Source organism: Macaca thibetana, chromosome 12 (genome assembly GCF_024542745.1).
Source record: "Macaca thibetana thibetana isolate TM-01 chromosome 12, ASM2454274v1, whole genome shotgun sequence".
NCBI lineage: Eukaryota > Metazoa > Chordata > Mammalia > Primates > Cercopithecidae > Macaca > Macaca thibetana.
Window position 1 is genome coordinate 68,597,845 of NC_065589.1, and position 17,541 is coordinate 68,615,385.

The 17,541-nt window shown below is 41.8% G+C and overlaps 1 protein-coding gene and 1 pseudogene across 1 annotated transcript in view; one reads left to right on the forward strand and one right to left on the reverse strand.

The window, feature by feature from the left end:
* Positions 1-17,541, reverse strand: part of SP9 (Sp9 transcription factor) — a 921,284-nt gene that overhangs the window by 11,822 nt on the left and 891,921 nt on the right. The window lies entirely within an intron of this gene.
* LOC126932324 (heterogeneous nuclear ribonucleoprotein A1-like) lies at positions 803-16,708 on the forward strand (annotated as a pseudogene).

Here is a 17,541-nt window from a genome sequence, read left to right on the forward strand (position 1 = left end):
CCGGCTCTACCGCTCCTGGACCCCTCCCCTTCCAAATTTGCCTCAGGGAGGAGGGCGGTTCCCCATTCGGCGGGTCCCCGGCAGGCGGGAAAGCGGGGGCGGGGCCCTGGAAGTGGGTTGCCCCAAGTTCGCGACGCCCCTGCCCCAGCACGCAGGCTCCCTCTTCTCTTCCGCAGCTGCCTGGAGCAGCAGAGTTCCTTGCCCGCGGGGAACTCCCAAGAATTCCACGATTGGGCTCGCAGAGCGCGGGTTATTTGCCCTTCTTCCTAAATAGTTATTGTTTCCTAATTTAAGAGGACCTTCGCCGGGCTAGAACGTCAGGGATGCGCAGCAGGGGGTGGGCGGGTCTGGGGAGATGGGCGGTTCGCGCCGGCGAGGGGTGGTATCAGCTCCTTACAGTAGCTTGGCTCCCGGAGTGGTGTCAGAGTGAGGGCCTCTGGGTCTCGGCGAAGAAAGGGTTAGCTGAGAATCTTCCGGGGGGCGGCGGAAAGAACCCGACCGCCACGACACCTTGGAGTGGGGCCCGAGAAGCTGATCCTCAAGTTTGAGGCGCCAACACTTCTCTTTCGGCAACTCTGTTGTCGCGAGTTTCTCTTTCTTCTGGTTCCTCTTTCTCTGCTCCATTCCCGGACAAGTCGGAGATAAACAACCAGTAACTTCAGTTGTAACCAGATACCCGCCTTGCATGGAATTGTCCGGCTTTATGTAAGCAGGATTCTGAGGTCAACTCATCATTTGACAGTTTAGGGTGCCATTGCAACCTCCCAACGAAATTACAGCTGAAGTTTGAATATAAGGGCCCATGGTATTTGATGGCAGCCGGCTGTTTTTAATTTTCGGAATGGAACAGTTTTCGTATAAGGTATCCCTCCCTGCTTTCTTCTTCCCTTAAGTTGAATAGCATTTGGAACAAGAGGGAAATGAAACACAAATGTCAGTGCAATCCCGAAAACCTTTTTCTTTCTATTTCTACATTCAGAGCCTCCCCTCTGACCAGCCTAAGCTATTCCTAAGCCTGTAACTCTCCCCATCAGTTGGGCAGACCTCTTACCACTGGGCTGCAAACCAGTGCTGCCTCTGCCTCTACAGTACAGATAAACGTGATGTCAGACTTTTTTTTTTTTTTTTTTTTTTTTTTTTTTTTTTTGAGACAGACTCTCACCCTGTCGCCCAAGCTGAAGTGCAGCCACGCGATCTCGGCTGACTGCAACCTCCACCTCCCGGGTTCAAGTGATTCTCCTGTCTCAGCCTCCTGAGAAGTTGGGATTACAGGAGCCCGCCACCACGCCCAGCTAATTTTTTGTATTTTTAGTAGAGTCGGGGTTTCACCATCTTGGCCAGGCTGGTCTCGAACTCCTGACCTCGTGATCCACCCATCTCAGCCTCCCAAAGTGCTGGGATTATAGGCATGAGCCACTGCACCTGGTCCAGACTCTTTTGATTAGGAATGTCAACTTAACCTTTTCTGGATGGCAGTTGTTTTTAAGCCAGGATAAGGAAAAGAAAGGCAAGAGAGCTGATAGCCAGGGCTCCTGGGTAAGCACAAGCCCTTTGGAGGTCTCAGGAGCTGGGTGTGAATTAAGGCCCACCACTTTAAGGCCCTGTGACCTTGGGCAGGCCTTGAAACTTGTCTTTCCTCCTTTCTAAAACGAAGCTAATAATTTCGACTTTGAAGGATTGTTGTGAAGGTTAAATAAAACTATATAGGAAAATTCCTAACAATGTGCTCAATACTTATTAATAGTTGATCTAAAAAAGTTCCTGCCTTCCATTTTCCACTGAAATAGCATTCCCAGCTAAAACTTACTGTGAAACTAAAGGCAAAGCCAACAGCCGCTATAAAACAGAATTTTAGTGTGTGTGTGGGAAGCACAGGGCCTAGTACAGAAGCAAGGTTGGATGAGGATGAATGCAATGACAGCCTGCAGCTGCCTGATTTGGAAGGAGTAAGGTTAGCTGCTCCAGTCAGCCACACATTTCATGGTCTGGCTTTCATAGTTCTGCAGGAGGGGAAGAGGAGGCCTTGTCTCTAAAAATAATAGCTAATATTTATTGAGCAATTATTATATACCAGGCATTCTGCCAAGTGCTTTACACACAGCATCTCATTTAATCCCCACAATAACCTTACCAGGTGAGTCTTACTGATATCTTTTTTAAAACTTTTATTGTAGAAAAGACCTGCTGAGCACAGTGGCTCAAGCCTATAATCCCAGCACTTTGGGAGGCCAAGGCAGGGCAGATCCCTTGAGCCCAGGAGTTTGAGACCAGCCTAGGCAACATGGTAAAACCCTGTCTCTATAAAAAATACAAAAATTAGCTGAGCATGGTTGTGTGTGCCTGTGGTCCTAGCTACTGGGGAGGCTGACATGGGAGGATAGATTGAGCCTGGGAGGTCGAAGCTGAAGTGAGCCATGATTGCACTCCAGACTGGGTGACAGAGCAGGATCTTGTCTGAAATTTGAAAAAAAAAAAAAAATCAAATACTTATTTAGAAATAGAATATTTTAATGAGCCCTTCTATATCCATCACCCAGTATCAACAGTTGTCAGCTCATGGCCAAACTTGTTTCATCTCTATCCCATCCATTTCCCTCTTCCTTATTTCCTGAGGCAAATTTCAGATATTATATTATTTTATTTGTAAATATTATGGTATGCATCCAAATGTCAAAGAAAAAACACCAAAAATTCTCCAATACCATGTTATTCTATAATTATATCTAAACACATTAAAGTCTCCCCAGTTGTGTCATAAATGATTTTTTTAGTTGTTATTTTTTTTCAAATCAGATCTAAACATGCACACATTGCATTTAGTTAATATACCTCCCAAGTGTCTTTTAATCTATACGTTATTCTCTCTTCCTTTCCTTGCAAATTATTTGTTCTGATATCCCCCTCCCCACCCCCACCCTGTTTTTTTAAGAGACAGGGTCCCACTGCGTTTTCCAGGACAGACTCCAGTTGCTATTCACAGGTGGGATCATAATGCACTACAGGCTCAAACTCCTGGTTCCAAGGGATCCTCCTACCTCAGCCTCCCCAGTAGCTGCAACTACAGATGCACACCACAGCCCTCAGCTGATATTCTTTTATATGTAAAGGTTTAATTAATTAATTTAGAGACAAAGTCTCACTCTGTTGCCCAGGCTGGAGAACAGTGGTGCAATCACAGCTCACTGTACCCTTGACCTTCCGGGCTCAATGGATCCTCCCATCTCAGCCTCCCAGGTGGCTGGTACTACAGGAACATGTCACCTTGCCCAGCAATTTATTTATTTGTTTACTTTTAGTAGAGACAGGGTTTCACCATGTTGCTCAGGCTGGTCTCAAACTCCTGGGCTCAAGCGATCCACCCGCCTCGGCCTCCCCAAAGTGTTGAGTGTAAGCCACTTTGCCTGGCCTTATTCTTTTTATAAATGAAGAAACTCAGAGAGGTTGAAGGAATTTAGTAAGGGATAGAAAAGGAATTCAGTCCAAGATATGACCAATTCCAGAATCCAAGCACTTAATGGCTTTATTATATTCACTTTAAATCAAGTGATGAAAAGCATGACACAGAAGAAACATAATCACTCATAAAAGATTTCAGAACATGCATGACTCCCCTAAGCAACCAGTTCCTTTACCAAGTACCCATGGAAAACTGTTCACTTAAAACCCAGGCAAGGCTTGAAATGCGGGAAGAGAAATTGAAAACAGAATAACCCAGTATCCTCCTTATGTTTTGAATCTGACTAAATAAATCCTGCATGCAAATGTATCCATAACGTAAAATAATTTTTACTTCCAACAAATATTTAGCAAGGCAAAAACATTTCTTAAATCTATCAGGTTTTTTCCTCCTTTTTTCTTCTGTTTTTCCTGATCTCCCTTTCTCTCTGTTCTCTATAGCTAAGATAAGGCGAAAACAACTCTTTCAAGCAATTATTTTAAAATACCAGTCAAATTAACAATTTGGTAGTCTGATATGTGATATCTGGCTTTTGTTATGGTAGTTTTGAAACCACAGTTACCCTAGCAACTGAATACATTTTTTCTTTAAAAAAATTTTAGCTGTCTGAAGGAGAAAAAAAAAGAAAGAAAAAGAAAACTTCGTGCCAGAATTTTCCCATAATAGCTTCCATTAACTGCAGTGACTTCTATTGGAGAGGCCAGCACTGCTGTCTCCTGCTGTCACCAGTCATTCACTGATCTAGCAGATGTTTTGTTTGATAAGGCCAATTTGAGTTTTATAAAACATTTATTTTTTTCACCTCCAAGGAGCAAATACTAGTAAGGATGGATTCAACGTCTATCACTGGATACCATACAAGGGCATCAACCTGCCAGTGGAGCTTGTAGGTGAGAAGAAAAACTAAAACAAATCTATAGGCTTCATTTATTTAAAAAAAAAAAAAAAAAAAAGGCGGGGGGAGAAAAAAAAAGAGGAGGGATGGTTAAAGGGTATTAGAACAGTCCCTAAAAACTTAGCAAGAGGCCAGGTGCAGTGGCTCACGCCTACAATCCGAGCGCTTTGGGAAGCCAAGGTTGGCGGATCACCTGAGGTCAGGAGTTAAAGACCGACCTGGCCAACATGGTGAAACCCCATCTCTACTAAAAATACAGAAATTAGCCAGGCGTGGTGGTGCACGCCTGTAATTCCAGCTACTCAGGAGGCTGAGGTGGGAGAATTGCTTGAACCTGGGAGACGGAGGCTGCAGTGAGCTGAGATCATGCCACTGCACTCCAGCCTGGGCAACAGAGTGAGACTCCAACTCAAAAAAAAAAAAAAAAAAAACTTGGCAAGAGGAAAAAGGGAGCAGAAGAGCCAACAGTCTATAATAGAATCTTTCTGGCAATACCTGCTAACTATGCAGTTGCCAAAGAGGGCAATGATGCTAGTTAATGAGGAAGAGGAAGAAGAAAGGGAGTGATGCACATTGCATTGAGTTTTGTAGATTTGATAAACCATGGGTTGGCTTTTTTTTTTTTTTTTTTTTTTTTGAGACGAAGTCTTCCTCTGTTGCCCAGATTGGAGCACTGGAGTGCAATGGTGCGACCTTGGCTCATTGGCTCATTGCAACCTCTGCCTCCTGGGTTCAAACAATTCTCCTGCCTCAGCCTCCTGAGTACTGGGATTACAGGCACGCACCACCATGCCCAGCTAATTTTTGTATTTTTAGTAGAGATGGAGTTTCACCATGTTGGTAAGGCTGGTCTCGAACTTCTGACCTCGTGATCTGCTCGCCTTGGCCTCCCAAAGTGCTGGGATTACAGGCATGAGCCAACGCACCCAGCCCATGGGTTGGCATTTTAAGGAGGTGAAGTAGATAAGATTCAGCAAGGCAAAAAAGATGTACATTAGGACTTCTTGGAGCAACTAGACTGAATGTTGGCAAAAATGTTCACTTCCTCTGAACAAAATCCCTTTCACAGTCATGCTTATAATGCAGACAGCTCTAGGTTTCTTTTCTTAAAACACATACACAAACTGATTTTATAAAAATATCCATATCCTTTCTCTTGAATAGAAGGTTTTAAGACCTGGAGCTATAGTGTGGGGAAATCAATAGATGGCAAAAGAAGTACGGGGTGGTTCTGCCCCTGTTAGTAAGATACCACCTTTCATGGGCCTCCTGGGGCTCATTTATGGAGTCATTCTGTAGAGGACCAAAATAAGCCAAAATCCAAAACAGGAGGTTATCCTTTGCAATGTAACAGTTCAACAAAGTTTGAAAGAATGAAGGTTCTCATCCTTGGGATTTTATTTTAGATTGCCCTACCTACCTAAGTATAATATTTTGACTTGAGGAATTATATATTGAGCCAAGGTGAGAACTAAAAAAACAGAAAGAGAATCAACTCTTTTTGCAGACAATGTAATTTTTCTATAGTAAACTCACCCTGCACTAACTCTCTCCCTCTCCCGGTCTCTCTCTATGTGTGTGTATACACACACACACACACATACATATAGTCCTAATAAGCACTTTTTTTTTTTAAAGCAAAATGTAAAAGACAGCAAAGCCAGCAAGATCAGTTAGGATTTTTTCTTAACTACTTAAACTTTATTAAAGGAACTTGCTGCTTCTTTGTTGACCATCTGCAAGATGCTATACCTGGGTTACATTTTCAGTCTTGAATCCCACCCTTATGTAAGATCTAAAACTGGAGAAGAATGGCTGTTCAAAGGAAAATCTTGACACTTTTAGCATAATAAGGTGTACTGGATATTGGGAAGAGAGAAACAGAAATATTAACTACAGATAGCAAAAAAGAAAAACAAATTAATATTGATTAATTAGAAGAGCTAAGGAAATCTGGAATGAAGGATTACTCTGAAGTATTTAAGCACCAGTAACGACAGACATTGCTACCAGAATTAGAGAACTGTGTAGTAAATTCAGTTCTTGTTTCCAGTCCTTATCCCTTTTCTTTTCTATTTTAACATGCTCCTTATTTTGAAATATAATTAGAAGCTTACAAAAAAGTTGCTAGAATCTTACAAAGAAACATTTCTGTTTATCTTTTAGCAGATTCGCCAGGTTTTAACATTTTGCATCATTTGCTTTGTTACTCTCTCAGAAGATTCAGATTTTCAAAGAAGACATGGGTTTGGTTTGAGATCAGCTAAGTTTGAGAGAAAAGTGGAATGTCTGAGCAGAAAAGCTCGGCCGGGTGCGGTGGCTCATGCCTGTAATCCCAGCACTTTGGGAGGCCTAGGCGGGCGGATCACCTGAGGTCAGGAGTTCAAGACCAGCCTGGCCAACATGGTGAAACCCTGTCTCTACTAAAAATACAAAAATTAGCCGGGTGTGGTGGTGCGCCTCTATAATCCCAGCTCCTCAGGAGGCTGAGGTGGGAAAATTGCTTGAACCTGGGGGGCAGAGGCTTCAGTGAGCCAAGGTCATGCCACTGCACTCCAGCCTGGGTAACAGAGCAACACTCCATCTCAAAAACAAAAACGAAAACAAAAACAAAAACAAAAAAAAGAGCTCAGCAGACTGACAGTCAAGGATCTAAAACTCAAGAAATAGACTACTCAGAAAGATAACAATTTGAAGAAAAAATTAAGTGGGACTAATTTGTTTGAGGACATGGATTTTGAGGAAAAGCCTAATTCCGAAAGGCAAAAGGTCTTAATTCCAGCCAGTGAAAAGGCATGTGATTCTATTAATATATGAATTGTAACTTCCCTTTAGGGTCATTTGCTATTATTCTTCTTTCACATTTGGAGACGACTTCGAAAATACATGAGGCTTATTGTATGGTTTTATCCAGGGGAAATTTATAAGAAATTGAAAGTATTGTCATTAATATGGCTTGTAGGTAACATATATGTTCCAGTTACCATTGTTTTGTAACAAATTACCCTAAAACTTAGTGGCATAAAATGACGACTTTATTATGCTCACAGATTCTCTGGATCAGGAATTCAGATTGGGTACAGTGGGTATGGATGATAATCTTCACTCCACCATATCTGAAGCCTTAGTCAGGAAGAGTTAAAGGCTGTGGCTAACTCAACGACTGGGGGCTGGAATCACCTGGATGTGATTTCATTCACTTATCTGGCAGAGGATGCCGGCTTTTCTTTTTTTTTTTTAGGTGGAATTTCGCTCTTGTTGCCCAAGCTGGAGTACAATGGCACGATCTCAGCTCACTGCAACCTCTGCCTCCCAGGTTCAAGCGATTCTCCTGCCTCAGCCTCCTGAATAGTTGGGGTTACAGGCATGCGTCACCATGCCCAGCTAATTTTGCATTTTTAGTAGAAATGAGGTTTCACCATGTTAGCCAGGCTGGTCTCAAACTCCTGCCCTCAGGTAATCTGCCCTCCTTGGCCTCCCAAAGTGCTGGCATTACAGGTGTGAATCACCACATCAAGAAGGATGCTGGTTTTTAACCAGGACACCTACCGTATGGTTTCTGCATGAGTGGGTGCAGGCTTCCTTACAGCATACCGTTGAATTCCTGTATTGAGTGTCCCAAGACAGCAAAATGAAACATGGTATTTTTGTGATCTAGCCTCAAAATTTACATAGCATCACTCTCCAGTACTCTTTTATTGAGACAGTTGCAAGTGTTTGCCCAAGTTTAAGGGGAAAAGACATAAACTCCACTTCTCCATAAGACAAATGTTAAGGTCACATTATAAAAAGAGCACTTGGAATAGGAGATACTATTTCAGCCACTTTGGGAAAACACAATCTGCAATAAAACATATATGAATACATAAAGGGAGCATCTAACAGAGTGCAAAGAATAGGCATCTGAGAGTTATTTTTCACGTCTATGGTGGTTGAAATTTAAAGTATTTCCTCAAAGACTGAGATATAAAGAAGAATTTGGCCGGGCGCGGTGGCTCAAGCCTGTAATCCCAGCACTTTGGGAAGCCGAGACGGGCGGATCACAAGGTCAGGAGATCGAGACCATCCTGGCTAACATGGTGAAACCCCGTCTCTACTAAAAATACAAAAAACTAGCCGGGCGAGGTGGCGGGCGCCTGTAGTCCCAGCTACTTGGGAGGCTGAGGCAGGAGAATGGCGTAAACCCGGGAGGTGGAGCTTGCAGTGAGCTGAGATCCGGCCACTGCTCTCCAGCCTGGGCGACAGAGCGAGACTCCGTCTCAAAAAAAAAAAAAAAAAAAAGAAGAATTTTACATATCCCCTATGGCTTCTTTATTAGGAATTATTTTCCATAAATGTCCTGAAAGTGTAAGATTTACAGAGTTTTTAAAATTATTTTTATTTTATTATTATTATTATTTTTGAGACAGAGTCTCACTCCATCACCCAGGTTGGAGTGCAGTGGCTTGATCTTGGCTCACTGCAACCTCACCTCCCAGGTTCAAGCAGTTCTCATGCCTTAGCCTCCTGAGTAGCTGGGATTACAGGTGCACACCACCACATCAGGCTAATTTTTGTATTTTTAGTAGAGGCGGGGGTGTTGGCCAGGCTGGTCTCGAACTCCTGACCTCAAGTGATCCACCCGCCTTGGCCTCCCAAAGTGCTGTGATTACAGGCATGAGCTACCATGTCTGGCCAGTGTTTTAATTAACATCTTGCTTTTACATGTACAACTTAGTGCATTGCAATTCTTTAAACATCTCATGAGCAGATGAACAGCAGCTCACGAGATGTTCGGAATTACAAAATCTATAGGAGTTTCTCATTTGGCCTAAAATTGAGGATGCTGATCTAATAACTTGATCACTCACATCTCTTTAAAATAAAATTTAATAGATTGCTTTAATAGAGAATTATTAATCATAGAAAAAATATTCAATCTGTCAGGTGTACATTCTTTTTTATTAGCACCCATTTCATTATGTAATTCAAAGGTTTGGAATATTGGAAATCAGCCTGCATCTTTGAAAGAAACCTTAATACTTTTCTTTGTTACTGCAAGTATTTTTTCCTTTTCCTTTTTTTAAATATGAAAAGAGACTGAGGAATTGTCCTGATATTTGGTTAATAAATTAAAAACCTATGTTTAAATGCTTTAATATCCTGGTCCTGTTTCACTGTGTCATCAGGGGTTGGTTTATCAGCTGTAAAATTACATAAGAAACCTTTTAAATGTAGACCTGTTAACAATATTTGAACTGCTGTGCATATACTGTGATCTTCTAATAATGACTACATCAATTGTGACAGCTCACTGTAGCTCACCAGCACTAGCTCTGCAATTGCTGATGTATTTTCAGAGATCAGAGAAGGTAACAAGGCTGGGCTTTTTCCAGTATTCAGTGATTGTTACTCATTCAACATTTCAGGTCTTTTCTAGCCTTATCCAAATCCTATTTTGCAAACCATATAAACATTACTTTTTTTTTTTTTTTTGACACAAGTTCTCATCCTGTCACTCAGGTTGGAGTGCAGTGGCGTGATCACAGCTCACTGCAGGCTCAACCTCCCCAGGCTCAAGTGATCATCCCACCTCAGTCTCCCAAGTAGCTGTGACTACAGGCACGTACCACCATGCCCAGCTAATTTTTGTAATTTTTTTTAGAGTCGGGGTTTTGCCATGTTGCCCAGGCTGGTCTCAAACTCCTGGGCTCAAGTGATCAGCCTCAGCCTTCTAAAGTGCTAGGATTACAGGCATGAACTACAGCACCTGGCCAGAACACTACTTTTAAGAACCAAGAAACTGCTATATTTGAGTAGCCAATCAATTAAGAAGGCGGAAGAGATGTCGATTATATAGCAAGGACAGACCCAAGGGAAAGGAATTTTGAAAGTTGAACATTTTTCATTTTAAAACAATAAGTTTGGCTTGGTGCTGTGGCTCATGTCTGTAATCCCAGCAAATCACAAGAGAATCACTTGAGGCCAGGAGTTCGCAACCAGCTTGGGCTATGTAGTGAGATCCCATCTCCAACAACAAAAAAAAAGTTTTTTAAAATTAGGGTGATATGGTGGTGTGCACCTGTAGTCCCAGCTACTCAGGAAGCTGAGGTGGGAGGATCACTCGAGCCCGGGAGTTTCAGAGTACAGTGAGCTGTGATAGCCCCACTGCACTCCAGCCTGAGTGACAGAGCAAGACCCTGTCTCTAAAACAAAACCCAGAAACAAAAAAAAAAAAAATTAAGTTTAATGGAATACATCTCAGTTAACAGTTATGTTAGATGAGGAGGCCTAAGCTTAGAGCAAATCCAGCTTTCTCTGTGTCTAGTTCTACCATAATTGAGTGATGGGGAAAGAAGTATACAGCAATGTGTATAAGTTAGGGTTTGTTTGGCTACAGGTTTGAAAGCAATCAGAAACCAAAGTAGAGAACATTGGCTTGAAGTGCAGAAAAAAGTTTACTTCTAAACTGATAAAGTGACTCCATGGATCATCAGGGATCTGAGTGTTTTTCTCTCCCTCTTTTTTCCCCATTTGCTTGTGTCATCTATGATTTTTTAAAAATTATTTTTTATTTCAGTAGGTTTTGGGGAAATGGGTGGCATTTGGCTACGTAGATAAGTTCTTTAGTGGTGATTTCTGAGATTTTGGTGCACCCATCACCAAGCGTTGGGTACACTGTACCCAACGTGCAGTCTTTTATTTCTCACCCCCCTTCCACCGTTTCCCCTGAGTCTCCAAAGTGCATTGTATTATTTTTATGCCTTAGTATCCTCACTGAGTGCTTCTCTCTTTTTTTAGTACACAGCCTCATAGGTCAAGATGCTTCAGGTCCAGCTACTGTTTCTCTATTCTAATGAGCAGGAAGGAGAAAGGGCAAAGAAAACATGCCATCTACCCTTACAAACACTTCCCAGAAACTCAACTCAACAATTCAGTTAACATCTCATGAACTAGAATTTACTCAGAAGCCATATCTAGCTGCAAGGAAGGTTGAGACCTACAGTTTTTATTTCCTGTGGCCGTGTTTCTGTCTAAAAAAATCTATAACCAAATACTACAGTTTGAATGTTTTTGTTCCCCTCAAATTTATGTGCTGGAAGCTTAATCCTCATTGCAACAGTGTTGAGAGGTGGGGGCTGAATGGGAGGCATTTCAGTCATGAAGGCTCTACCCTTGTGTGTGGATTAATGCTGCTATAAAAAAGAGCTTGCAGGAGTGGGCTCTCCCTCTTCTGCTCTTCTGCTACGTGAGGAACAGGGTTCCCCCTCCTCTGGAGGATGCGGAGTTCAAGGCACCATCATGGAGGCAGAGACCAGACCCTAACCCGATGCCAAAACTGCTGGCACCTTGATCTCAGACTTCTCAGCCTCCAGAACTGTGAACAATATATACCTGTTTATTATAAGTTCCCCAGTCTCAGGTGTTCTGTTATAGCAGCACAAATAGACTAAGGCACTAAGGAAAAAGGGGAGGTAACATATAATATTCCCTGACACAAAATAAGTCTTTTAGGAAAGGAGGGATGATCTAGGAACCAATAAACTGTTGTGAAACAAATTTACATGATGCTTGGCTAGTCAGTGTGTGACCAAATAGTAAAATGATTTTAAACTTTATTCTACCCAAATGAACATCAAGAATTCAAGAATTAGATTTAAACGAGACAAAACAATTATTTTTGATGTTATTAAGGGTGAAAGTGGCATTGTGGTGGTGTTAGGAAAATGCCCTTACTTTTTAAAGATTTACATTGAGGATAAAGGGGTGAAATGACATGGTCTTTGGCATTTACTTAAAATACATCTACAGGCCAAGGGCAATGGCTCTTACCTGTAATCCCAGCACTTAGGAAGGCTGAGGCAGGAGGATCGCTTGAGTCCTAAAGTTCAAGACCAGCCTGAGCAACACAGTGGGACACTGTCTCCACAAAAAATTTAAAAATTAACCAGGCGTGGTGGCACACGTTAGTCAGTCCAAGCTACTGGGGAGGCTGAGGTGGGAGGATTGCTTGAGCCCTGGAGGTTGAGACTGCAATGAGTTGTGCTCAAGTCACTATATTCCAGCCTGAGTGACAGAGCAAGACCTTCTCTCAAACAAACAAACAACCCCAAACAAAACAAAAACAAAAAACTCCTACAAAGAAAAAAGGGGGAAGATGAAAAAAATATAGTCAAAATCTTGATCATTGCTAATTTGGGATTGGGGCAGAGGCTCACACCTGTAATCCTAGCACTTTCAGAGGCCGAGATGGGCAGATCCCTTGAGTCCAAGAGTTTGAGACCAACCTGGGCAAAATGGCAAAAATCCTATCTCTACAAAAAATACAAAAATTAGTTGGGCATGGTGGTGCATGCCTGTGTTCCCGGCTACTTGGGAGGCTGGGGTGGGAGGATCAGCTAAGCCCAGGAGGTCAAGGCTGCAGTGAGCTGTGGGATCATTCCACTGTACCCCAGCCTGGGTGACAGAATGAGACCTGGTCTCAAAAATACATATATATTTTTAAATTGGGGGTATGAGTACATGGGATTGATTGTACTATTATTTTTTAGTATGTTTGAAATGTTTCTTTTTTGTTTTTGTTTTTGTTTTTTTTTGAGATGGAGTCTCGCTCTGTTGCCCAGGCTGGAGTGCAGTGGCGTGATCTAGGCTCACTGCAAGCTTTGCCTCCCAGGTTCACAGCGTTCTCCTGCCTCAGCCTCCCGAGTAGCTGGGAGGACAGGCACCTGCCACTACGCCCGGCTAATTTTTTGTATTTTTAGTAGAGACGGGTTTTCACCATGTTAGCCAGGATGGTCTCGATCTCCTGACCTCGTGATCCGCCCACCTCGGCCTCCCAAAGTGCTGGGATTACAGATGTGGGCTACCACTCCTGGCCTGAAATGTTTCAGTAAACAAACTTTTTTGTAAATAATCAGGATCAAAATTTCTAAATCTTAGTTGGTAATATCAGTACCATGTAACCTTGTCCAATTTAATGTTTCTGTGTTTGAGTTTCTTCATATGTAAAATGCAAATAATAATACCTGGTCTAACCAGCTAACAGTGCTGTACTGAAGGCCAAATATAAAAATGCCTGTGAAAGTGTTTCAGAACCTATAATATAGTGTGATATCAGATATTGCTGATAATGTGCTTGCTGTCATTTTTATTAATGTAAGGCCAGAGTCCATGTCCCATTATTCACTGCTATATCTCTAGTGACTGGTAAAATGCCTGGAACATAATAGATATAAAATAAATGTTTGATAAGTGAGAACAAAATTAAGAAACAAAAAGTATATGAAACTGACATGAACTCGTAAGGATAGAAGAGACCTGGGAAGTCATCCAATAACCTCATGTTATGTATGAGGAAACTGAGCCCAGAGCAATTAAAGGACTCACTTAAACACGACACAGGTGGCAGAGTTTCAGTATGGTGGAGGAGATAAAGGCACAGTCATCCACAAAATCACAAGGGAAACACCAGAGACTCCAGGAGAATGTTGCTCCCTTTTTAGCTACTTCAGGAAAATCATGCCATAATATCATTACATCACTGCTTGTTGCAGTCCCAAGGAACAGTGCGTTCTCTAGCAGCACTCAGACTTTGTTCCATTAACAACTGTTATCAAACAGGAGGCAGTAGGGACTCAAAAATCCTTTTGTCACGTTTTGGTTCCAATGTTCTACAGGGGTAGAGGGAGCTTCTGCTCCCTGGCCTGTGGGTCATATGGTCTTTATTGCAACTCTCAGCCTTGTTTTTGTAGAACAAAAGCAGCCACAGAAAATATGTAAATGAATGAGTTTGGCTGTGTGCCAACAAAACTTTAGTTATAGAAATAGGTGACCAGCTAGATTTGTTGTAGAGGATTTGATAAGAAGCCAGGACTTACCTCAAATGTACTCTGTTCCAAAGGCCAGTCTGTTCTCCAACTCCTCTCAAATATTATAATAATGATATACATTATAATTAATATATGCTACTAACAAAATGTTTTTTTTAAAATAAGGCAAAAGTGTGACTTTCATACAAATATTTTTAAAAGTTAAAGATTTGACCAGATGCGGTGGCTCACGCCTATAATCCCAACACTTTGGGAGGCTGAGGGGGTGGATCACTTAAGGTCAGGAGTTCGAGACCAGCCTGGCCAACCTGGTGAAAACTTGTCTCTACTAAAAATACAAAAATTAGCCAGGTGTGGTGTTGCAACTGTAGTCCCAGCTACTTGGGAGGCTGAGGCAGGAGAATCACTTGAACCTGGGAGGTGGAGGTTGCAGTGAGCCAAAGTCTCGCCACTGCACTCCAGCTTGGATGACAGAGTGAGACTTTGTCTCAAAAATAAAATAAAATAAAAAAAAGTCAAAGATTTTATTTAACACACTAATTAGTGAGGAAAACACCAATACATTAAAACCAGTTCAAAGGGGATTAAAAGAACAAACACATATAGAGGCAATCAGGAATGCCGAAATGAATTTGTCAATAGAAAAAACTGATCAATATTTACAAGAAATAGAATAATGCTTGGAATCCTCTTTTCCACAGAGTGGTCATCACTTTCATCTTCACCGGACACAACTTATTGCCATGTCTATGGACAAGACTCATTTGCATTACTATAAGGTTTTGTTTTTTTTTTTTAAGACAGAGTCTTGCTCTGTTGTCCAGGCAGGAATGCAGTGGTGCCATATCGGCTCACTGCGACCTCCGCCTCCTGGGTTCAAGCAATTCTCATGCCTCAGCCTCTTGAGTAGCTGGGATTAAAAGCATGTACCACCATGCCGGGCTAATTTTTGTATTTTTAGTAGAGACAGGGTTTTACCATGTTAGCCAGGCTGATCTTGAACTCCTGGCCTCAAGTGATCCACCTGCCTCGGCCTCCCAAAGGGCTGGGATTACAGATGTAAGCCACTGCCCCTGGTCTTGCATTACTACAAATTTTCAACAACTTACAGAGTTGCATATAACCATCAGTCTGTGATGAAAACTACAATTCTCCATATAGTCAGATAATTCCAAAGGATCTCTTAGACAACCCCCGCTGAAACGATACCCAGTCATCACCCATTCAGAATTTTCCCTGATAATTTATTATAATTTTTCTTAATGCTATTCTTTCATCCAAAGTTTCCCAAAAGGTGATAAATATAACACTGGTGATACTGGATTTTAGGTGGCATGGACAAATACTTTTATCTTAATAAACATATGTTTATTTTATAATAGGTTATAAAATTAGACTGTCAAACTCATAATATCACAGATACTATTTTTTAAAAACCTCTACCTAGATAGATCACTGAAATTTCAGAACATTATAAATAAGAGATGATTCTAAAATCCTGTAGAAAGAAAAAAAGTTACTTACAAAGGAGCAAGAATCACAGACACCTCTGAAAGTATCATTAAAGTTTCTCTTCTCCCTGGCGTCACGTCTAAGTCAGAGTCTCCTAAAGAGCCTGAACACCTAAGGAAGCTCTTCATTGGAGGGTTGAGCTTTGAAACAACCAATGAGAGCCTGAGGAGCCATTTTGAGCAACAGGGACTGCTCATGGACTGTGTGGTAACGAGAGATCCAAACACCAAGCGCTCCAGGGGCTGTGGGTTTGTCACATATGCCACTGTGGAGGAGGTGGATGCAGCCACGAATGCAAGACCACATAAGGTGGATGGAAGAGTTGTGGAGACCAAGAGAACTGTCTCAAGAGGAGATTCTCAAAGACCAGGTGCCCACTTAACTATGAAGAAGATATTCGTTGGTGGCGTTAAAGAAGACACTGAAGAACATCACCCAAGAGATTATTCTGAACAGTGCGGAAAAAGTGAAGTGACTGAAATCATGACTGACTGAGGCAGTGGCAAGAAAAGGGGCTTTGCCTTTGTAACCTTTGACAACCATGACTCCGTGGATAAGACTGTCATTCAGAAATACCATCCTGTGAATGGCCACAACTGCAAAGCTAGGAAAGCCCTGTCAAAGCAAGAGATGGCTAGTGCTTCATCCAGCCACAGAGGTTGAAGTGGTTCTGGAAACTTTGGTGGTGGTCGTGGAGGTGGTTTCGGTGGGAATAACTTCGGTCGTGGAAGAAACTTTAGTCGTCATGTTGGCTTTGGTGGCAGCCGTGGTGGTGGTGGATATGGTGGCAGTGGAGATGGCTATAATGCATTTGGTGATGACGGAAGCAATTTTGGAGGTGGTGGAAGCTACAGTGATTTTGGCAGTTACAACAATCAGTCTTCGAATTTTGGTCCCATGAAGGGAGGAAACTTTGGAGACAGAAGCTCTGGCCCCTATGGCGGTGGAGGCCAATACTCTGCCAAACCACGAAACCAAGGTGGCTATGGCGGTTCCACTAGCAGCAGTAACTATGGCAGTGGCAGAATATTTTAATTAGGGCACAAAGCTTAGCAGGAGAGGAGAGCCAGAGAAGTGACGGGGAAGCCACAGGTTACAACAGATTTGTGAACTCAGTCAAGCACAGTGGTGGAAGGGCCTAGCTGCTACAAAGAAGACATGTTTTAGACAAATACTCATGTGTATGGGCAAAAAACTCGAGGACTGTATTTGTGATTAATGGTATAACAGTTTATTTTAGTTTCTGTTCTGTGGAAAGTGTAAACCATTCCAACAAAGGGCTTTGATATATATATATATATATATATTTTGCACCCATGCTGTTGATTGCTAAATGTAATAGTCTGATCATGATGCTGAATAAATGACTTTTTTTTTTTAATGTGCTGTTTAAAGTTAGTCTACTCTGAAGCCATCTTGGTAAATTTCCCCCAACAGTGTGAAGTTAGAATTCCTTCAAGGTGATGCCAGGTTCTATTTGGAATTTATATACAACCTGCTTGAGTGGAGAAGCCATTGTCTTCAGAAACCTTGGTGTAGTTGAACTGATAGTTACTGTTGTGACCTGAAGTTCACCATTAGAAGAGATTACCCAAGCAAAATCATGGAATTATTGGTTATAAAAATAATTGTTGGCACATCCTATGCAATATATCTAAATTGATTAATGGTACCAGATAAAATTATAGATGGGAATGAAGCTTGTGTATCATCCATTATCATGTGTAATCAAGAAACAATTTAATTCTCTTGGAAAAAAGAGCAAGAATCAAACAAACATCAGATTTCCTATCAACATTGGATGCTCAAAAACAGAAAATATACCTTCAAAGTTTAGAGTGAAAGTTATTTTAAGAGTAAAATTTTAT